General features: G+C 48.7%; 4 non-coding genes and 2 pseudogenes across 4 annotated transcripts; 4 read left to right on the forward strand and 2 right to left on the reverse strand.

Moving 5' to 3' along the window:
- Window positions 1-3,317: 3,317 nt before the first annotated feature.
- Window positions 3,318-3,481, forward strand: LOC138058429 (U1 spliceosomal RNA). The gene has a single exon (XR_011133952.1). It is a non-coding gene; the product is annotated as a U1 spliceosomal RNA (small nuclear RNA).
- Window positions 3,482-4,442: 961 nt separating this feature from the next.
- On the reverse strand, window positions 4,443-4,560 carry LOC138058370 (5S ribosomal RNA). Its single transcript, XR_011133901.1, has one exon. It is a non-coding gene; the product is annotated as a 5S ribosomal RNA (ribosomal RNA).
- A 5,650-nt stretch (window positions 4,561-10,210) lies between these two features.
- LOC138058553 (U2 spliceosomal RNA) lies at window positions 10,211-10,392 on the forward strand (annotated as a pseudogene).
- Window positions 10,393-15,407: 5,015 nt separating this feature from the next.
- Window positions 15,408-15,611, forward strand: LOC138058550 (U2 spliceosomal RNA; annotated as a pseudogene).
- Window positions 15,612-21,715: 6,104 nt separating this feature from the next.
- On the forward strand, window positions 21,716-21,879 carry LOC138058432 (U1 spliceosomal RNA). The gene has a single exon (XR_011133955.1). It is a non-coding gene; the product is annotated as a U1 spliceosomal RNA (small nuclear RNA).
- A 976-nt stretch (window positions 21,880-22,855) lies between these two features.
- On the reverse strand, window positions 22,856-22,974 carry LOC138058345 (5S ribosomal RNA). The gene has a single exon (XR_011133877.1). It is a non-coding gene; the product is annotated as a 5S ribosomal RNA (ribosomal RNA).

A 22,974-nucleotide genomic window follows, 5' to 3' on the forward strand; every position in this document is an offset into this window, starting at 1 on the left:
CTCTCGTATCGACCTTATTTGTTGCCCCCTGGCCTGGTTACCTTTTGTGTCTTCTGCAGACATCCTACCATGTCCATACTCTGACCATTCCGTGTTGTCTTTCTCCTGCTCCCTCCCTTCCGTTGTGCCTCCGGGCCCGGGGCTTTGGAAGCTCAACGTTTCGGTCTTGGAGGATGACGATTACTTTCATCTTGTTTCCGATTTTTGGTGTAACTGGCGGCGCCGCCGTCAGTCCTTTAGATCTTTAGTTGAGTGGTGGGACGAGGGTAAGGCTCGCATTAAAGGCATTACAATAAATTACTGTAAGCAGCGCAGTCGGTCTAAGCATCTTGAACGTGACATTCTTGACCGGCTCGCTGCCCATCTTAAGGTTTCCGTGGACGCTGGGCGCTGCTCTTTACTGCCCATTTATTATAGCACTATAGACCGCATTAAACATTTAGATCTTGAAGCGGCCCGTGGCGCCCAGGTCCGTGCTCGGGCTAAGTGGGTGGAGGAGGGCGAGTCTTCAACCTCGTACTTTCTTCGCCTTGAGAGAAAGCATTCTGCTGACCGTAATGTCTCGGCGCTGAGAGCGGAGGACGGTTCTCTCGTTTCTGATAAAGATGGTTTATGTGATACCTTTCGTTCTTTTTACCTCAATCTTTTTACTGCTGTTCCTTGTGATTCCCTTGCTCGTGCTGAGCTTCTTTCGCATGTCTCTTCTGTCCTCCCTTTGGATCAAAGTGACTCGTGTGAAGGCCTTCTCAGCCAGGAGGAGTGTCTGTTGGCTCTTAAGGGTATGGCTAGAGGAAAGGCTCCTGGCTGCGATGGCCTTCCAATGGAATTCTATCTTAAATTCTGGCCTGTTCTCGGTTCCGATCTTGTTGATGTTTTGAATTTTGCTTATGCTTCTGACCGCCTGTCCTCCTCTCAGCGTCGTGGCATTATCTCCCTTTCCTTTAAGAAGGGAGACCGCCTTGACCCAAGGAACTGGAGGCCAATCACCCTGTTAAATGTCGACTATAAAATTGCTTCTCGCTCCATTGCAGCTCGGTTGCTCAAAGTTATACATCTTGTGGTTGAAAAAGACCAGACGTGTGGAGTGCCCGGTCGCTACATTGGGGAAAACGTTGCCTTCCTTCGCGATGTAGTGGATTTCTGCTCTCTCACTGGTGTTCCGGCTGCTTTGTTATCTTTAGACCAAGAGAAGGCATTTGACAGGGTTGATTGGCCTTTCCTTCGATCCACTCTTTCTTCTTTGGGTTTTGGCCCTTCCTTTATTCGTTGGGTTAACCTTTTTTATTCGGATGTTCGTAGTTCTGTCAACGTTAATGGGTACATTTCGAAGTCTTTTTCTTTGTCGCGTGGTGTTCGTCAAGGTTGTCCGTTGTCTCCACTTCTCTATGTTTTGGTAGTTGAAATTTTAGCTTGTAATATTCGTGCAAATCCTTTTATTAGTGGTCTTGTTCTTCCCGGTTCTTCCTCTTCGTTGCCGTGCATCTCTGCTTATGCAGATGATACTTCTCTTGTCATTGCCTCTGAACGTGCCTTTTCTGAAGTCTTCGATGTTTATTCCCTTTATGAGCGTGGTTCTGGTGCAAAACTTAATTTGTCTAAATGTAAAGGTCTGTGGCTTGGTGCTTGGAATGGCCGCACTGATTCACCGGTGGCAATTGATTGGTCATCTTGTAAGATTAAGGTTTTGGGTGTCTTCCTCGGCCCTGGTGATGTGGAAGAGGCCAACTGGAGGCCTCGGATTACTGCCGTTGAAAACGTCTTAAACTCTTGGAGACAGCGCTCCCTCTCGTTCCGTGGGAAGGCATTGGTAATCAATGCCTTAGTCCTGTCTCGAGTCTGGTATGTGGCCTCCTTGGTCCATGTTCCCCGGTGGGTCAGTGCGGAGATTAATTCTCTTATTTTTAACTTTTTTTGGAGTGGTAAGCGTGATTTAGTTGCTCGTCGTGTTGTTGTCCAACCGTGTTCTCGTGGTGGTTTTTCTGTCGTTGATTTTCAACTTAAGGTGTGGTCTCTTCATGTACAGTGGATTCGTCGGTTTGTTTTGTCCCCTTCTTCTTGGGTTTCCTTTATGGTTTATTGGTTTTCTTCTGCCTTCAACGTCCCTCCTCATGTGGTTTTCTCCTCTCCAGCCTCCTTTTGTCTTGATGCTCTTCCTCCCTTTTACCGTTCTTTGGTGTCGGCTTGGCTAGCTTGTAGGGGTTCTCTTCAGTCCACCTCCTTGGGTATTAATCCTGGTCCTAATTTTTTTCCTGCTGCATCTATTACCGCTAAATCCGTTTACCTTTTTTTGCTCTCTGTGAATGCTACCACTCCACATTGTGTTTCAAAGTTCTCCCCCCTTTTTGGTTCCTTATACTGGCCTGCAACTTGGCGTCAACTCTTTCTCTTTGATTGTGATCGTCCCGTTATCGACCTCTCCTGGAAAGTCTCCCATGGGGTACTTTACACGGCTGAGCGGTTGTCCTCCTTTGGCTATAGTATTTCTACTGTTTGTTTTTGCTCCGATCCCGTTGAGTCTCTGCAGCATCTGTTTTTTTACTGTCCTTTGGCCACTAGTGTTTTTTCTTGGGTTCAGTCTCTCCTGTTTTCAGCGTCCCCTCTGTCCCCCTCTATCCTTCTTCGTCATGTTCTTTTTGGTTTTTCAGATGATGAACTGCGTGTTGTCCCTCGTCTCTTTGTCTACCTTCTAAATGTCTCCAAATTCTGTATCTGGGTTGCTCGTAATGATTTCCGTTTTCGTAATGTGCGTCCCTCTGCCATTGAGGTTATTGAGCGTGTTAAGGCTCGTGTTCGCTTTAACCTTCCCCTGTTTTTTCGTCGCTTCCGTTCTGCTCGTCGTCGTCGTCGTTTCTTCGTGCGCCAGTGGGGCGCTCGTGGTGTTGTCGCTTCTCTTGTTGGTGATCGCCTTGCTGTCCATATCTAGTCCTTGTACCCTGTTTTGTTGCGCTCTGATTTTAAGTGAACCCGTTGTACGGGATGTGTCTGTCTGACTGGTGACCTTCTTTGGTCTGCCATTCACTTTTGCGCTTTTTGTTTGCCCTGTTGTCCTCATGTCATCTCGTATGTTTGTCTGTTTGTATTTTGTAGCGTTGCTATTCTTGAGTGTAAGTCGGACGAGGCGTCTCTTGAATACAATGCTTTGTATGTTTGTTTTTCTGTTTTTTTTGTATGTAGGGGCGGGGTTCGATTCCCCGGTGATGTTTGACGCACTGGTGTGCCCTCGTTTAAGGTGAACCATCGTTGTTGGTGGATTAGTCTACATGTCTGACAGCCATTGCACTACCCCACTGGGGGGCTGTCATTCGCCTTAAACATAAAAACTTACCTGACGCGGGAGGCACTGTGATCAGGGAGGCAGTCCTCTCAAGGTGAGGCTCTTTCATTGCACTTCGATTGGGTTGATCCTTGCGATTACCCCAAATGTGGGTAACTCGAGCGTATAATTTCTGGTAGTGGGGACCTGCGTTCGCGCTAGTCCCCGCACCAAACCCCGGTGGCAAAGTTGGCTAATGGGAAGGTTTGTTGGTAACGTTTCAGGCAGGGCAGGGAAGGAGATGCGGTGGCGGTGTAAAGACTAAGGAAGGTGAGTCGTATTTGTGAAGTCCACTGCTGAAATTGTAGGTGAATGTTCCGTACTTGGTGCACTGCAAAACTGTGATTTTATTTCTTTCATTCTTGGCCGTAGAGAGAGCGAGAGGACGTGTTTATTTCAGCCGCATCGATTTCCATCGATAGACGAGTGAGACAAGAAAATGCCAGCAAGTCGAGCTCTTATCCGCGTGCATCGTTTCGAAAACGTAAGTGGATGTGTGTTTGTACTGCTCCATCGCGATAGATTTCTTTTGCATTGTGGAGAGCCCGTTTTGCATTGAGTAACTGAGGACCCGCCAGATCAGTTGGCGTTACATTTCTGTGGCCAACACTTTGTGGTTTCTCTATGTTATCAGTTAATTGAATTGTTATCATAAAGAGTAAATATTTTATGCTCAGGATAGTGTCTTATGCACCCTTTCAATACGTACTGTCCGTGTTGAGTAGGGAACAGTAAGACTTTAAAGTGCGCTACGTCACATAAGTCACGTTTTCGCAAGATGAATGTTATAGTGTTGTAGCCTTCGTTGTATACACATCATCCGGGCTAGGTTAACTTCCATCTAATGCATAACAGTGCATGCATTTCTTACTTGTCGTATCCTGTTCTTTGCTCACACGAAAAGATACGTTTCATGTCATAAACGTTGGATTGATAAGATCTCGCGCGCACGCGCTCCCTTGGGAATACAAGTTCCACTTTCTCGTGTGAACTATTTTGTTTTTGTTGTATGTCTCATCTTTGACATATCGTTGGCATGTTGTGTTCAAAAAACCTGGTTTGGAATGTTCTTTCATTGAAGGAAACTGAGATTATTTGAGATAATCAAGTGTACAGAAGGAAAAAGGGAAGCCTACAACACGGGGTATTCCCAGGCGGTCTCCCATCCAAGTACTAACCCCGCCCGACAGGGCTTAACTTCGTGATCGAACGAGAACCGGTGTTTTCCCTTTGGTATGGTCGTAGAATAGTAATTTGCCGTGAAAATTAACTTTGTTATAAGGGAAAATGAAAACGAGGTCAGAGCAAGCACAATGTGCATTTGTCCTCTTGCCGTCAACGCAAGTGCCATGCAATGCTGGTCCTGCTGCCCACTGTACAAGGGCGATCGTTGTGTGCGCCTCGCTTTCAGGTTGGCTTTGGGCATTCCTTCCTTGGCACGGATTGTAATCGGACCACCATATCTCGTGGCCATGAGACTGGGAGCACCTTGTCCGCTGTGAGCATTTACGGGCATCGCTTCTCGGCCTTTTGGCTAAGATAGACGTGTGTTGGTGAGCTCCGTGCTTAACTTCGCGTGTGCTATCTATTTCCTATCGGATCTGCGATTTTTCAAGTGTTTAGAGGCCGTAACATTTCAAGTTTTTCTAAGAGAGAGTTTTTTAGCGTTCTTTTACAAGTTTCTAGTGTGTTTTTGTAGTTTTTTTCCAGTCACGCGTGTTTAACACGTTGACTTTTCATGGCGGCGAGGAATCGAAATGCCTTCGTTCCGAAGAGATCCGTGCGTCTGGTTGTGGAGAGTGACATGGAAGTGGATGCGCTATCCATTATACGATCGCTACCAGATTTTCAAGGAGATATCACTGGCGTCGTTCCTTTATTTGGCGGACGTTGTTTCGATATTACTCTGAGATCAGTAGAGAGCGCTACACGTCTGGCTGCAACTGGCTTCGATTATGAATCCACAATCAGGCCTTTGCGTTTACTGGGGGCGAAAACCATCCATGTGTCCATATTCTTGCCTGTGGAATACCCAGATATGGATGTCATTAATTTGCTGAAAGGATATGGCCAACTAAAATCGGAAAATCTGCGAGGACTATTCTACACGGAGCCGGGTTTCACACATATCGAGCGTGGCATTCGAGTAGCAGAGTTCACCAAAATCGACAGAGATATGCCTCGAAAACTGGTCATTGGGGGAGTCGAGCTACATTTTAAGTACACGGGTCAACCGATGGTCTGTTACCGGTGTGGATCGAACGAGCATCTTGTTCAAGCTTGCCCAAAACCGCCAAGAAACCGAACCGACAACAACGCCAGAGCAGATAACAACAATGCTACTACGCTAACAACAACTACGCCAAGCCAAGATTCAGAGACAATCGCCGCAGACATGGACACTGCAGAAAGCCCCGAAGCACAGGAAAACACCGACTGTACAACGCAGGACTCCCCAGCCACCGAAACACCCAGCTACGCCGCAATAACGCAGAGCGAAGGTACCGAAGGATATCGCAAGCGCCGACCTCGCTCTCCACCAGCAGATGACAACCCAACCGCCAAAAAACCAACAACCTCCGAGAAAACGCCTACTTTCCTGCAAGCTTTTCTTCAAGCCTTAAAGGAAAAGGGAATAAACCGTACGAAACTGATGCAGAAAGTGGACGGCGATCGCTTCTATTCTCTGAGATCCTTGTACCTTCAACACGAATTGGGAGACATCACAAAAGTTGATTCTCGCGCGTTGGGCCGCCTAAACGTGAATACCAAGGAAAAGGAAAAGTGGCGCACCTTGTTAGGAGTCATCCCGCAAGATGCATACGCCCGCCTGCTCACTGGATACGAGGAGATACGTAAGGCACATCCAGACTTATTTTGAACGTTAACCTTATGTTTATTTTACTCAAAATGGTAGTTTATCGCTTATTTTACATAGTCACTCGCGTGTCGCGATTTAGTTTAATTAGTTTTTTTCCCTTATTCATCATCATGGGGCTCTCTTTAGCATCCATTAATGTTAACGGCATCGCTGAACGACCCAAACGAGTCAAGGTTTTTGAATATTTGAGATCCCTTCATTTCGATTTATTTTCCTTACAAGAAACACACCTCGCCGACACCTTTTCCGGCGAGGCGTGGGAGAAGGATTGGGGAGGCCATTGCGCGTGGTCTCCAGGTTCAAACCGATCGGCGGGAGTAGCTGTGCTTGTTCACCTGAACAGCTCAGTGAAAATTGCCGATTTTAAAACCGATCTAGCAGGCCGAATAGTCACCGCGAAGTTAGAATTCGAAAATCGGGAGTTCCAAGTTATGAACGTGTACGCGCCAAATTCCCACGCAGAACGCGAATCATTTTTTGACACCCTCTGGTGCTTCACATTTCCCAACTGTAGTCCTTGGGGATTTTAATTGCGTTCCTAATATCCAGCTGGACAAATGGGGAGGCAATGACAGCTTTGGAGACAGAGCTGTCACACAACTACATGCGTTCACGGATTCCCTAAATTTAGAAGATTTTTACCGGGTCAATTCCCCTACTGGGCGTTTGTTTACATGGTTTAACGGCCCTCACAGTGTAGGCTGTAGGCTGGATCGGTTTTATACTCCGAAAACCTGGAGACCACGCATCAGCGATTTTAAATGCAACTCATTCGCATACTCAGACCACCATATAATTAGCCTTAAAATTGCACTCGGAAATTCAAACCCGAGAGGACGTGGCGTCTGGAAATTAAACACTCAGCTGTTAAAATCTGAAACTTTCTGTTCAGCTGTCAATAATTTCTGGCCAGTCTGGAAAGATCACAAGCCGGCCTTCACAGATCCACGGATCTGGTGGGATGCCGCAAAATTACAACTCAAAGAAATCGCCATCTCGCACAGCATTCAACAAAGCCGTGAGAGGAGACGAGAAAAATCAAATTTAGAACACGAGTTCCGGCTTATAACAGCTCGCGGTACTTCAAACACCGCCGCCGATCACGTTCGCCTTGCTGAGATCAAAGATCTTCTCAAAACAATCGATGATCGCGCCGTAGAAGGGGCTATGATCCGCAGCAAAGAGCAATGGATCGAGATGGGAGAAAAACCGACTAGATATTTCTTCCAACTCGAAAATAAGCGTCAGTCACGGAATGCAATTTCCGAACTACGTGTAAACAACACCTCAATCAAGGCCGATAAAAATATTCTCCGGGAATGTAGAGATTTTTACGAAAATCTTTACACCGCCGAACCGGTCGACTTGGAAAGCCAAGACTGGCTATTAGACCAATTAGACCAGTTTCTGACTAGCGACGATCAGGCTATTTGTGAAGGTGAACTCACACTCACTGAGTGTTTTGAAGCGGCTTCACAAATGTCAACAAATAAATCTCCGGGGAGCGATGGCTTACCGGTCGAATTTTATCGCCGTTTCTGGGGATTGTTAGGACCTGATTTGGTTGAAATACTAAATTATTCCTTTCAACATGGCTCTTTGTCGGAGACCCAACGCCGAGGGATCATTCGTCTCTTATATAAGAAAGAAGATCCGCTCGAGCTTAAGAACTGGCGACCCATTTCTTTACTAAACACTGATTACAAAATCTGTACAAAAGTGTTAGCAAATAGATTACGTCATGTTCTGCCACGGATCATAAACAAAGAACAAACTTGCGGTATTCCGGACCGTAGTATTTACGAGAATCTCTTTTTACTACGGGACACTATCGACTACGTCAAACATAAAGAACTCTCGGCCGCAATTATTAGTCTGGATCAGGAAAAGGCTTTTGACCGAGTTAACCACGGGTTTCTACAACGCGTGTTAACCCGTTTCAATTTCGGGCCTCCCTTCCGACGCTGGGTTGATGTGGTTTATAACGACATCACCTCTAACGTCATTAACAATGGCTGGCTCTCCTCGCCTTTTCGCCTCGAACGAGGAGTTCGGCAAGGTTGCCCGCTATCACCGCTACTGTATTGCTTGGTAGTTGAAACCTTAGGTCAAGCGATTCGCCGGGACGAAACGATCGAGGGAATTCAAATCCCCGGTTCAAACCAACAACAAAGTAAAGTGTCACAGTACGCTGATGACATGACGCTAATTTTAGCTAACGATTATTCCATCACACAATGTTTCCACATTGTAAACATCTTCGAAAAGGGATCTGGTTCGCGCCTCAATGCAGCAAAAACCGAGGGCTTGTGGATTGGCAGATCAGCCGGTCGGCCAACTGGCCCTGTAAACATCACATGGGTAACTGACAAGCTTAAAATCCTTGGGTTGTATTTTGGTAACGAAAACCTAGATCACGCCAACTGGGATAATCGCTTATCTAAATTGGTGAATCGCCTGAACCTTTGGAAACAACGCACTTTATCGCTACGCGGTAAAGCGCTAATTACTAACATTCTGGGCGCCTCGGGACTCTGGTACACAGCTTCAGTTTACCCGATGCCCGAATGGGTTCACACAAGAGTAAACAAAGCGATCTATGACTTCTTGTGGAACAGCAAGACAGAACTGGTGGCGAGGTCGACATGTCAGCTCCCCTTAGCTTAAGGTGGCCTGGCAGTTGTTAACCCGCAAGAGAAGGCCCGGGCCCTAAAATTGCGATGGGTTCCCTGTATAGGGGACCAAACTTGCGATTCTAAGTGGGTCTACTTCGCTAGATTCTGGATTGGCTTAGCCTTGAGTCGTACGACTAAAAGCTGGTCTTTCCTGAGGTCAAACTCTGTACCGAAATACATCGGGGGTCATCCCCCTTTGTATTATCAGCACATCCTAACAGCGGTTGACCGCCTTAATCTAGATCTAACCCTGCTACCAGACTACACCGTTAAAACCTTCTACGAAAAGCTCGTAAATCTCTCACCCCGGCGACTGCCTTGCACATTCGCCTGGGAGGGGAAACTGTCCATCACTTTACCCTGGTGCAATATTTGGCCGAGTATATATGGTGGTCTGAGTACTAATTGGGAAGCTGATATTGCGTGGCGCTTGGCCCATGGAGTTATTAAAACTCGGGCGTTCCTAAAACGGTGGCGCCGGCTCCGAGTTAGCGAGCGTTGTGCCACCTGTGGCCTTACTGAAACCTTCTCTCACGCCTTCTGCGAATGCAATAATGCACCCCAGGTGTGGGCGTGGGTTTTTCAAATCATACATCCTTTCTATTCCAACGCGTTCACTCTAAGTCCAGCTCTAGTTTTTTTCGGACATGGCCTCCCTCAGGCTGACCAGTCCTCCAAAGCGAACTTAATTTCTAGATTTTTGTTTAATGTTACTCTTAACGAAATCTGGGCGGCGCGGAACCTTCGCACTTTCGAACAGAAGGGTACGTCCGCCCAGGCTCTAATCAATAAAATAAAAACAAGGGTACGCACGCGTCTCTCCGCAGCGTTCTCCTATTATCCCCCCAATGAATTCCTCAAAACTTGGGCCCATATGGGCATATTGTGCAGCGTAGACAACGATGAGCTACGCTTAATCATTTAGGCAGGGACACGGAGGGCGACGGCCGAGCCCGGGGACTGAGCTTTGCAGGGGCGGGCTCCCAGGCCCCCGGACGCGGCCACTTGACCGCTCCCTTTCCCTGGCTTGCCTTTCACATAAAACGCCATAATTAAAAACATTAATCAAAATAAAAATAGTAATTCAATTAGCAAACAATAGTTTTTTTTTCGTGATTATGAAGTCGCTCTCAATAATGTATCTCAGCATTTTTGGCATTCTGGAGTGTAAATCAGACGAGGTGTCTCCAGAATGCTTTCGCTTTTACTTTGCTTTTACTTCGCTTTTATTAGTCAAAAATTATATTGTACTTTAGCCTCGTTTTCATTCCAACTTTAAATCTCAACTTAACTATTGTAAATTAAGGGCGACAGCAGAGCTTACTCCGTCTGGCCCATTGTATATATGTAAATAAAGGAAAAAAAAGTATCTGTTCTTATCAGCTTAATATCTGATACGCTGCTCATCGAGCAGCTCATATATTAAACTGATTTTTGGAACTGGGCTGTGGAAAAGAGGCTTGCCTCGTCCTGGCTACGGGTTGCCTCGGTATAGCACTACCTCCGAGCGTGGCCCACTTTCCTATGGGGAAGAAATAATCAAGTGAAAGCAGAACAAGTGACCAACCAACCAACCAACCAACCAACCTTCACATTCTCTTCTCTTTTCTAGGGCGCTCGTTCGATCCATGTCTCCACCTTCGTGTCCATCGAATTTCCTGACAGCGACCTACTACCTTTTCTCAAGACCTATGGAAAATTGAAAAGTGAAACCTTGCGTCGCTTGTACTATACGGAGCAAGGTTTCACTCACATCGAGCGTGGGATCCGTGTCGCGGAATTTATATCGATGCACAGGGATCTTCCTCGCAAGATCGTCACCAATGGCTTAGAAGTCCATTTTAAGTACACGGGGCAGCCCATTACCTGCTACCGTTGTGGTTCAACTGAGCACGTAGTGCAAAATTGCCCACAAAGATCGCGTCCACGAAACAACGCTTCGCCCCCCATGGCCTCTACCGACAAACAGGCACCACTACAGGTCGATTTACCTGCCGAAAACGACTCAGAAAGCTCTGAGAAAACAGCGAAAGCATCAGGATCAAACGAAAGCCCAGACAACCCAGTAGACATGGAGTCCGAGACCCAGGCCAGCTATGCGTCGATGGCCTCACAAAGTATCTTTGGAGAAGCACAGGAGACCCCGCGCAAACGGCCTCTTTCTCCTCGAACAATTGACACAACTCAGGGACCCGCTAAGAAGGGAACGAACGATGGCAATTCTACATCACGACCGGGACTAAAACGATTTATGGGAGCAATTCGTCAAGCCGGCCCAGACAGAACCAAACTCATGAAAGCGATGGATGGCCCGACCTTTTATAGAAGCAGAGGTTTCTTCCTTCAGTATTCCCAAGGAGATATGAGCGCTGTGGACGGCAGAACGCTTCAAAGTCTGCACATAAACGCTAAGGAGGAACAAGAGTGGTCAGCCCTGGCAGGCATGCTTAAGCCAGACGCTTATGCGAACTTGATCAGAGTTTGGGACTCTCTACGTCGGGAAAAACCCGACTTATTCCGCTAAGTAGCTTTGTTTATCTTTACTTTTAAACACTTTAATTTTACTCGAATCACCGCTATTATGGCGTATTTAAATTTAATGTTTTTCTTTTTTTCTACGATTATGGCTGTGACGCTAGCTTCGATTAACGTTAACGGCATAGCCGAACGTCACAAGCGAGTCAAAGTTTTTGAATTATTGCGATCTTTTAATTTTGATTTAATTTTCCTACAAGAAACTCATCTCGCCGACACCTTTTCCGGTGAGGCGTGGGAGAAAGATTGGGGAGGTCAATGTGCGTGGTCTCCAGGTTCTAACAGATCAGCGGGAGTCGCTGCACTCGTTCACCCGAACAGCACGGTGAGAATCGCTGATTTTAAAACTGATCTAGCCGGCAGAATTGTCACCGTTAAATTAAAACTCGAAGGCCGTTTCTTCCAGGCCGTGAATGTATACGCGCCCAACATCCACGCAGAACGTGAATCATTTTTCGACACCCTTTGGCGTTTTACATTTCCGAACATAGACACCTTTGTGGTCGGGGATTTTAATTGCGTTCCAAACATTCAGCTGGACAAATGGGGAGGCGATGACAGTTTTGGCGACAGAGCGGTCACGCAGCTCCACGCATTCACTGATTCTTTAACCCTAGAAGATTTTTATCGCGTAAATTCCCCTACGGGTCGTTTGTTTACGTGGTTCAACGGCTCTCATAGCATAGGCTGTAGGCTAGATCGGTTTTACACTCCAAAGGCATGGAGATCACGCATCACCGATTTTAAATGCAAATCCTTTGGGTACTCAGACCACCATATAATTAGTCTAAAGGTCAAACTCGGAAATTCAAACCCGAGGGGACGCGGCGTCTGGAAATTTAACACTCAGCTGTTAAAATCAGAGTCCTTCTGTTCAGCTGTAAATAATTTCTGGCCAGCCTGGCAGGATAACAAACCGGCTTTCACCGATCCACGGATCTGGTGGGATGCAGGTAAATTACAACTAAAAGAACTTGCCATCTCGCACAGCATTGAACAAAGCCGTGAGAGAGGGCGAGAAAAATCCAATTTAGAACACGAGTTCCGGCTTATAACATCTCGCGGTAATTCAAACACCGCCGCCGATCACGATCGTCTTGCAGAGATCAAAGATCTCCTCAAAACAATCGACGATCGCGCCGTAGAAGGGGCTATGATCCGTAGCAAAGAGCAATGGATCGAGATGGGAGAAAAACCGACGAGGTATTTCTTCCAACTCGAAAACAAGCGTCAGTCATGGAATGCAATTTCTGAATTACGTGTCAACAACACCTCAGTCACTTCCGATAAAAACATTCTTCGGGAATGCAGAGATTTTTACGAAAATCTCTACACCGCCGAACCGGTGGACTTGGAGAGCCAAGACTGGCTATTAGAACAATTAGACCAGCTTCTAACTAGCGACGATCAGGCACTTTGTGAAGGCGAACTTACACTCGCTGAGTGTTTCGAAGCGGCTTCACAAATGTCAACAAACAAGTCCCCGGGGAGCGATGGCTTACCGGTTGAATTTTATCGCCGTTTCTGGGGTTTGATAGGACCTGATTTGGTTGAAATACTAAATTATTCCTTTCAACACGGCTCTTTGTCTGAGACCCAACGCCGAGGGATCATTCGTCTTTTATATAAGAAAGATGACCCACTCGAGCTTAAGAACTGGCGACCTATTTCCTTATTAAACACTGACTACAAGATCTGTACAAAAGTGTTAGCAAATAGATTACGTCATGTTCTGCCACGGATCATAAACAAAGACCAAACATGCGGTATTCCGGACCGCAGCATCTACGAGAATCTCTTTTTACTGCGGGACACTATCGACTATGTCAAACATAAACAATTATCGGCCGCAATTATAAGTCTGGATCAGGAGAACGCTTTTGACCGAGTTAACCATGGGTTTCTACAATGCGTGTTAACTCGTTTCAATTTCGGGCCTCATTTCCGGCGTTGGGTTGATGTGGTTTATAACGACATTACATCCAATGTCATCAACAATGGCTGGCTTTCCTCGCCCTTTCGCCTCGGACGAGGCGTAAGGCAAGGTTGTCCGCTATCACCGTTACTGTACTGCTTGGTGGTTGAAACCTTAGGTCAGGCGATTCGCCGCGACGAAACAATCCAGGGAATTCAAATCCCCGGTTCTAAACAACAACAGAGTAAAGTGTCACAGTACGCCGATGACACTAAGCTGATTTTAGCTAACGATTATTCCATCACACAATGTTTTCACATTATTAATACCTTCGAAAAGGGATCGGGCTCGCGCCTTAATGCAGCAAAAACCGAGGGCTTGTGGATTGGCGAATCAGCCGGTCGGCCAACCGGCCCTGTAAACATCACATGGGTGACGGACAAGCTTAAAATCCTTGGTTTGTATTTTGGTAACGAGAACCTGGATCACGCTAACTGGGATAATCGCTTATCTAAATTGACGAATCGTCTCAACCTGTGGAAACAACGCACTTTGTCGCTATGCGACAAAGCGCTAATTACCAACATTCTGGGCGCCTCGGGACTCTGGTACACAGCCTCAGTCTACCCGATGCCAGAATGGGTTCACACAAGAGTTAATAAAGCGATTTATGATTTCCTGTGGAACAGCAAGACAGAACTGGTGGCGAGGTCGACACGTCAGCTCCCCTTAGCTCAAGGAGGCCTGGCAGTTGTCAACCCGCAAGAGAAGGCCCGGGCCCTAAAGCTACGTTGGGTTTCCTGTATAGGGGACCAAACGTGTGACTCCAAGTGGGTCTACTTCGCTAGATTTTGGATAGGCCTAGCGTTGAGTCGTAAGACGAAAAGCTGGTCTTTCCTGCGATCAAACGCTGTACCGAAATACATTGGGGATTCCCCTCCTTTGTATTACCAACACATCCTTACAGCGACCGATCGCCTAAATCTAGACTTGACCCTCCTACCAGACTACACGGTCAAAACCTTCTACGAGAAACTCGTGAACCCCTCTCCCCGGCGATTGCCTTGCAAATTCCCTTGAGAGGGGAAACTGGCTCTCACCCTGCCGTGGCGTAACATCTGGCCGCGCATATATGGGGGTCTGAGTACCAATTGGGAAGCTGATATAGCGTGGCGCTTGGCGCACGGAGTTATTAAAACTGGGGCCTTTCTAAAACGGTGGCGCCGGCTCCGAGTCAGCGAGCATTGCGCTACCTGTGGCCTTACCGAATCTTTCTCTCACGCCTTCTGTGAATGCAATGGGGCAATTCAGGTGTGAGCGTGGGTGCTTCAAATTGTACACCCCTTTTATTCTAGAACTTTAACTCTAACTCCAGCTCTAGTTTTTTTCGGACATGGCCTCCCTCAGGATGGCCAGTCCTCCAAGGCAAACCTTATTTCTCGTTTCTTCTTTAATATTACCTTAAATGAAATCTGGGCGGCGCGGAACCTTCGCACTTTCGATCAGAAGGTTACTTCCGCCCAGGCCATTATCAATAAAATAAAAACAAGGGTACGCACGCGTCTCTCCGCGGCGTACTCCTATTACCCCCGAAATGAATTCCTAAAAACTTGGGCCCATATGAACGTACTGTGTAGCGTGGACAACGATAAGCTACGCTTAATCATTTAGGCAGGGACAAGGAGGGCGGTGGCCGGGCCCGGGGACTGAGCCTTGCAGGGGCGGGCTCCCAGGCCCCCGGGCGCGGCCGCTCGATCACTCCCTTTCCCTGGCTTTGTTTTTTCACACGAAACGCCAAAATTAATCATATCACAATCACAACAAAATTAGTAATTTAATTAGCAAACAATAGGACATCCGCTTCCACAAACAATTGTATATAGTCGCTTTCAATAATATTTCTCAGCTTTTCTGGCATTCTGGAGTGTAAATCAAACGAGGTGTCTCCAGAATACCTTCGCTTTTACTCGCTTTTATTAGTCAACAATTATACTGTACTTTAGCCTCGCTTTCATTCGAACTTTATATTTCAACTTAACTATTGTAAATTAAGGGCGACAGCGGAGCTTCCTCCGCCTGGCCCATTGTATATATGTAAATAAAAGGAAAAAAAAAAAAAAAAGAAAAAAAAAAAAGTATCTGTTCTTATCAGCTTAATATCTGATACGCTGCTCATTGAGCAGCTCATATATTAAACTGATTTTTGGAACTGGGCCATGGAAAAGAGGCTTGCCTCGTCCCGGCCAAGGGTTGCCTCGGTATAGCACTACCTCCGAGCGTGGCCCACTTCCCTATGGGGAAGAAATAATCAAGTGAAAGCAGAACAAGTGACCAACCAACCAACCAACCTTCACATTCTCTTCTTTTTTCTAGGTAGCATAGCAGCGAGTGGACAGCACGACACGACAGGACGAGGAGCACGTGACCTCCATTACCACATGGTATGCGCAGACAAGTTGCGTTTTGCGGTCTCGGAGAGGCTGAGAAGGCATACTTACCTGATGCAGGCTATAGTTATCCTTTTTGGAGCTGCTTACGTTTGTGGTACGTACCCGTTTTTCCTTGTGAAGCCTTGCTGATCCTTGTGGTACCTTTTTGGGGAAATTTTCGTGGGAAGAAGATCAAGTACTGGGAAGTGTCAAGTCAGGACCTTGCTAAGACCTTATCCTGTCTTTCTCGGTGACCCGCCTGGGGACTCATGCTGGACACCTCGTCCTAACCCAGGGTAAGCCGAGTCTTTCCTAGCTGTCTTCTTCTTGACCCTTGGGGTTCCTGTGTCCATTATGGTTCGTGCTCTTAAGCGCACTGTAGTGCTGGATATTTCCGGATTGCCGGCTACACTAAGCTGCTTTGATGTTGCCAAGTTAATTGATGAACGTTTTGGCCGTAAATTTACAGTTAAGTCGGTGCAATTCATGCCCGGCAAGCGTGTACAAGTTGCTTTTGAAGGCCCTGAGGCCAAAGCTGAGATCGAGCAGTTTGACCGTGTCACCATCGGTGACGTCGCATGTAATGTTGTTACGAGTGGGCCGCGAGTACAGAACGTCCTCGTATCCCACTACCTTTTCGAAGAGGACAATGCTCCTCTGTTGGTTTTGAGCGGGTTCGGGGAGGTGCGGGACATCCGTCATCAGCGCTACCCTGATTTGGTAGGCCTGTCCACTGGTACCCGGGTTGTGAGAATGATTTGCAGTTGCCGCATACCTCGTTCCCTGGATGTCGGTGGGTATGCGGTTAAGACATGGTATGTTGAGCAGCCGGCCGAATGTGACATCTGTCACGGGGCCCATGTCGCCAAGAATTCCCCGCTTAAAGGCAAGTGTCTGAACTGTAAGAAGGAGGGTCACATGTCCCATGATTGCCCAAGCCCCCACAATTCATGGGGCACTGCTCAGGTGTCTGGTGCTGCTCAAGGTGCCCCATCTCGCCAGGCCGTCGTGCCGGGGGTGGGCACCTCTGCTGTTGGGGATGTCCAGGCATCGTCGTTCGTAGGTGCTGGTAGCTGGGGGTCTCTTGCTGATCTGCGTGACAATGAGTTGACCCCTCTGTCTGAGAACTCTGGGGATGACCCCGTCGAGTCCACTCCTCAGCTCTTTTCTGATTCCAGCGGGTCCTCTGGCCCGGTTTCTGATGATAGTATCATAGTTGGACATGGGGCCTCTGCCCCCAGTAGTGGTAATGGGGTTGTAAGTCATGGAGCCACTGGCCCCGTGCACCCCAGTAAGGATAATAGTACTAGTAGTTTTAATGTGCCTGGGGCTGTAAGTCATGTGGCCAGTGGCTCCATGCGCCTCAGTGGTGCCGACAGTGTTACTGGTAAGGATAGTTCTAATGATAGTGGTAGTGTAAGTGCAGGTGGGGTTGTAAGCAATGGAGCCACTGGCCCCGTGCACCCCAATAATGATAATAGTACTGGTAGTGTTAATGTGCCCGGGGCTGTAAGTCATGTGGCCAGTGGCTCCATGCGCCTCAGTGGTGCCGATAGTGTTACTCGTAATGTAAGTGCAGGTGGGGTTGTAAGTCACGCTGCTGTTGGCTCCGTGCACCCCGGTCCTGTCCAAGATGTTCATAGTTCTTACGATAGTATTGTTAGTAATGTTAGTGTGCCCGGGGTTGTAAGTCATGCTGCCACTGGCTCCATGCACCCCGGTGATCCCAGTTCTGGTTCCGTAAAGAGTGTGGCTGTTGAGGTAGAGATGGCCGAGGCGTCGACGGCCCGCAAGCGGGGCCACTCGTCTCTCTCGTCTGACGGTGATAGTGCCGGTGCCGTGCCTTCCCACAAGAAGGGCACTAAGAAAGGAGTGCGGAAGGTTGGGACCACTGGTCTGGTGCCCAAAGCTGACTCTCACCGGGCAGCTCATTCCATGCCTGCCACGGTTCCGTCTGTTCCCCTCCGTAACCACTCGAAATGAGTTTTGTTTTGTACTCTTGGACAACCATCATGGCTTTAACTGTATTGTCCCTCAATGTCAATGGCTTACGGGATGGTGCTAAGCGTGCTGGGGTTCTTAGGTGGCTGCGGGCCTTGCCATCAGTACCAGATGTCATCTGCCTCCAGGAGGCACATTGCGTTTCCTTTTTCGAATGTCAGTCCTGGTTTCAGTCCTCTGGCTTTGACTTTTCCGTGTCGCCTGGCACAGTCAAGTCCTCGGGATGTATCATGCTATTTCGACCGACAGTATCCTTCGTTGCCTCGTGGGCCGATGCAGAGGGCCGCTTCTTACATCTGGAGTTTTCGCTTCGGGGTGTGCGCTTTCGGGTTGCCTGTGTGTATGCCTCTAACCGTGTTCCCACAATCCTGGTCGGGGATTTTAATACTGTGTTTGACCGGTCTCTCGATCGTCGGGGCTCGGTTGTTGGTGACACTTCTCGCGAAAGCACTGCGGCCCTCACTCGGCTCTTCGATGACCTCTGCTGTTTAGACATTTGGCGCTACCTCCACCTGTCCATGCCTGGTTTCACGTGGTCTAGGGCGGATGGGGGTCTCTCCTCTCGTATTGATCTGGTGGGCTGTCCTTTTGCATGGGTTCCGTCTGTGTCTGTTTGCGACATTTTGCCTTGTCCGTTCTCGGACCACTGTGCCATGTTCCTCTCTGTGTCTGTCCCAGACGCTGCTTCCCCCGGGCCTGGTTTGTGGAAACTGAACACGTCTGTTTTGGAAGAGGATGAGTACTTTCGTGCTGTCTCCGATCTTTGGGCTCAATGGAAACGCCGTAAAGCTGTCTGTCCCTCTTTGGCCAAATGGTGGGAAGATGGCAAGGCCATGATTAAGGGCTTCACCATCTCCTACTGCACTCGGCGGTCCCGCCTGGCCTCTCAGTCTCGTGATCTCCTGACGTGGCTTGCGGACCATCTGAAGAGCCGGGTTGATTCTGGCTGTCTGTCCTGTCTGGGGCCGTACCGGTCCGTGCTCGAACAGCTGTCCCGGTGGGACATTGATGAAGCCAAGGGTGCCCAGGTGCGGTCCCGGGTGCGGTGGGTGGAGGAAGGGGAAGTGTCGTCTGCCTTTTTCTTCCGTCTGGAGAAGAAGCAGGCGGCTGATAGGTGGGTTGCTGCTTTGCGTGAGCCCGACGGTACTCTTGTCTCTTCCCCGTCTGATCTTTGCGCCTCTTTCGCTGGTTTTTACTCGTCGCTGTTTTCTGCCTCCCCTACAGACCCCAGTGTGCAAGACCGTTTGTTTGACAACGTCACCTCCTCTTTGCCTCCCAGTCAGGCCGACCTTTGTGAGGGTCGCCGCACCCTTGGGGAGTGCCATGCTGCTCTTTTGGGTATGGCTAGGCGTAAGGCCCCCGGGTCAGACGGCTTGCCCATGGAATTTTACGTGCGTTTCTGGGAAGTGCTTGGCCAGGACCTGGTCGATGTCCTCAACTCCTGTTATGCCTCTGGGTCCCTGTCCTTGTCGCAACGTCGCGGAGTCATCTCCCTCATCTCCAAGCGGGGAGATCGTTTGGACGCCCGTAACTGGCGCCCCATCTCCCTCTTGAATGTGGATTACAAGCTTGCGTCTCGAGTGCTAGCTGGGCGTCTCCTGAAGGTCATCCATCTGGTGGTTGGCAGGGACCAGACTTGTGGAGTGCCAGGACGGTTCATTGGTGAGAACGTCGCTCTCCTTCGGGATGTTGTAGACTACGCCACCTTGACCAACACCCCCGTTGCCATTCTCTCTTTGGACCAGGAAAAGGCCTTTGATAGAGTGGATTGGCAGTTCATGATCTCTACCTTGTCTCGGATGGGCTTCGGTCCATCCTTTATCCGTTGGGTCCGTTTACTGTACACGGGTGTTCAGAGTTGTGTGAATGTAATCGGTCATTTGTCTTCCTTTTTTGATCTTTCCCGTGGTGTTCGTCAGGGCTGTCCCCTGTCGCCTTTGCTGTATGTGTTAGTCTTTGAGGTTCTCACTGCTAACATCCGTGCCAATCCACGTATCACGGGCCTATCTATCCCTGGGTCTCCCTCGCCCCTTTCGCCCATCTCTTAGTATGCAGATGACACATCGCTCTGATGATGCCATGTTGGCCATCTTTGATACTTACTCGTTGTTTGAGGCGGCTTCCGGGGCCAAGCTGAATGTGTCTAAGTCTAAACGCCTTTGGCTTGGTTCCTGGAGTGGGAGGCAGGACCCGCCTGTCCAGCTGGACTGGACGTCTGACAAAATCAAGGTTCTGGGAGTCTTTATCGGTCCTGGTGACCTGGAGGAGGACAACTGGCGGCCGCGGATCACAGCTGTTGAGAATGTTTTGGCATCATGGCGACAGCGTTCCTTGTCCTTCCGGGGGAGGGCCCTGGTCATCAACGCCTTGGCTCTGTCTCGGGTGTGGTATGTCGCCTCTCTGATTCACACGCCCTTATGGGTACACGCGGAATTGGCAAAGCTAGCCTTTCCCTTCTTCTGGAAGGGCAAACGGGACTTGGTTGCACGGGTGGTTGTCACTCAGCCCCCCACTGCTGGCGGCTTCTCTGTGGTTGACTCGCGGCTGAAGGTTGCCTCCTTGCTCGTGCAGTGGGTACGGCGTTTCGCCTCCTCTCCATCTGGCTGGGTGTCCTTCCTCTCGTACTGGGTTTCCGTCCATTTTCGCACGTCAGTCGATGCGGTCCTGGCTAACCCGTCTGCTTTTCATTCTGCCCTTTTGCCCCCTTTCTATCGTGCATTGTTGTCTGCCTGGCGGGAGGTCGATAGCTCGTACTCCCGTCGCCGTGCCTGCCTTATTGTTCCTTCGTTGTCTCCTCACCATTCTTGTCCTGTGGCCGATGCCTCTGCCAAGCACGTCTACCAGTTTTTGCTGTCCGAACAACGCTCGCTGCCTCACTGTGTGGAGAAGTTCCGCCCTCAATACGGTGAGCTGTACTGGTCCTCGACTTGGAGCCAGCTTTCCGCTTTTGACCTGGATCGCCCTGTCATCGACCTCTCCTGGAAGGTTGCTCACGGTGTTCTGTACACCGTTGATCGGCTTATCGGCTTTGGCTATTCAGTTGATCCGGACTGCTTCTGTGGCATGGCCCCCGAGTGTCCTTCTCATTTGTTTTTTTCCTGCCCTCTGGCACATAGTGTTCTGTCTTGGCTCCAGTCCCTCATGTTCGCCTACTCCCCTTCTTGCCCCTCGCTTGTCTGTCGTATCGTGCTCTTTGGTTTCGCCCCAAGTGAACTCAGCTCTCTGCCGAAGGTTTTTGTTTACATGCTGAATGTTTGTAAGTATTTTGTATGGCATGCCCGCAACGACTTTCGCTTCCGGGGCATTCACCCTGGCGCACCTGAGCTTATTGCGAGAGTCCGCTCTCGGGTCCAGTTCCACCTTCCGCTCTTGTTCCAGCGCTGTAAGTCCCCAAGGCGTCGACGCCTTTTCCATCGTCGGTGGGGCGCTGCGGGTGTCATCGGTTCAGTTGTCGATGATCGTTTTGTTTTGTCCTCCTTCTGAAATCGAGCTCTGCACCATGCCTTCGTTCCCGTGTTGTCTCCCTCTTAGCCTGGTTGTCCTCCGCTTGCCTTGTTCGTACCTTGTCATGTCCTGTCGTTCTGGCTGCATATTGGTGGCGAACCTGCGCCTGCAGGATAAGTTTTTTCGACTGGTGGCCTTCCCTGGCCTGCCATTCGCCGTTGCCCACTTCGGCTGTTCTGTTTGTCCTTTTGCCTCGTTTGTTTGTTGTATAGTTATGTGTTCGTCTAGTGTTGAATTGTCATTTTGGAGTGTAAGTCGGACGAGGCGTCTCCTGAATGCAATTGTTTGTTTGTGTGTCCTTTGTTTTGTGTTTGTAAGGGCGGGGTTCGATTCCCCGGTGATGTTTGACGTGCTGGTGCACCCCTGTTTAAGGTGAACCGTTGTTGTTGACGGATTAGTCGTTATGTCTGGCGGGCATTGCACTCTCCCCAACGGGGGCCCGGCCATTCGCCTCAAATAAAAAAACTTACCTGACGCGGGAGGCACTGTGATCAGGGAGGCAGTCCTCTCAAGGTAAGGCTCTTTCATTGCACTTCGATTGGGTTGACCCTTGCGATTACCCCAAATGTGGGTAACTCGAGCGTATAATTTCTGGTAGTGGGGACCTGCGTTCGCGCTAGTCCCCGCACCAAACCCCGGTGGCAAAGTTGGCTAATGGGAAGGTTTGTTGGTATCGTTACAGGCAGGGCAGGGCAGGAGATGCGGTGGCGGTGTAAGGACTAAGAAAGGTGAGTTGTATTTGTGAGGTCCACTGCTGAAATTGTAGGTGAATGTTCCGTACTTGGTGCACTGCAAAACTGTGATTTTACTTCTTTCATTCTTGGCCGTAGAGAGAGCGAGACGACGTGTTTATTTCAGCCGCATCGATTTCCTTCGATAGACGAGTGAGACAAGAAAATGCCAGCGGGTCTAGCTCTTATCCTCGTGCATCGTTTCAAAAACGTAAGTGGATGTGTGTTTGTACTGCTCCATCGCGATAGATTTCTTTGGCGTTGTGTTATGTTGCGTTCTGGAGAGCCCGTTTTGCATTGAGTAACTGAGGACCCGCCAGATCAGTTGGCGTTACATTTCTGTGGCCAACACTTTGTGGTTTCTCTATGTTCTCAGTTAATTGAATTGTTATCATAAAAAGTAAATCTTTTATGCTCAGGATAGTGTCTTATGCACCCTTTCAATACGTACTGTCCGTGTTGAGTAGGGAACAGTAAGGATTTGAAGTGCGCTACGTCACATAAGTCACGTTTTCGCAAGATGAATGTTATAGTGTTGTAGCCTTCGTTGTATACATATCATCCGGGCTAGGTTAACTTCCATCTAATGCATAACAGTGCATGCATTTTTTACTTGTCGTATCCTGTTCTTTGCTCACACGTAAAGATACGTTTCATGTCATAAACGTTGGATGGATAAGATCTCGCGCGCGCACGCTCCCTTGGGAATACAAGTTCCACTTTCTCGTGTGAACTATTTTGTTTTTGTTGTATGTCTCATCTTTGACATATCGTTAGCATGTTGTGTTCAAAAAAACCTGGTTTGGAATGTTCTTTCATGGAGGAAACTGAGATTATTTGAGATAATCAAGTGTACACAAGGAAAAAGGGAAGCCTACAACACAGGGTATTCCCAGGCGGTCTCCCATCCAAGTAGTAACCCCGCCCGACAGGGCTTAACTTCGGTGATCGGACGAGAACCGGTGTTTTCCCTGTGGTATGGTCGTAGAC

Source organism: Montipora capricornis, chromosome 7 (assembly GCF_036669925.1).
Source record: "Montipora capricornis isolate CH-2021 chromosome 7, ASM3666992v2, whole genome shotgun sequence".
In the NCBI taxonomy this organism is placed as follows: domain Eukaryota; kingdom Metazoa; phylum Cnidaria; class Anthozoa; order Scleractinia; family Acroporidae; genus Montipora; species Montipora capricornis.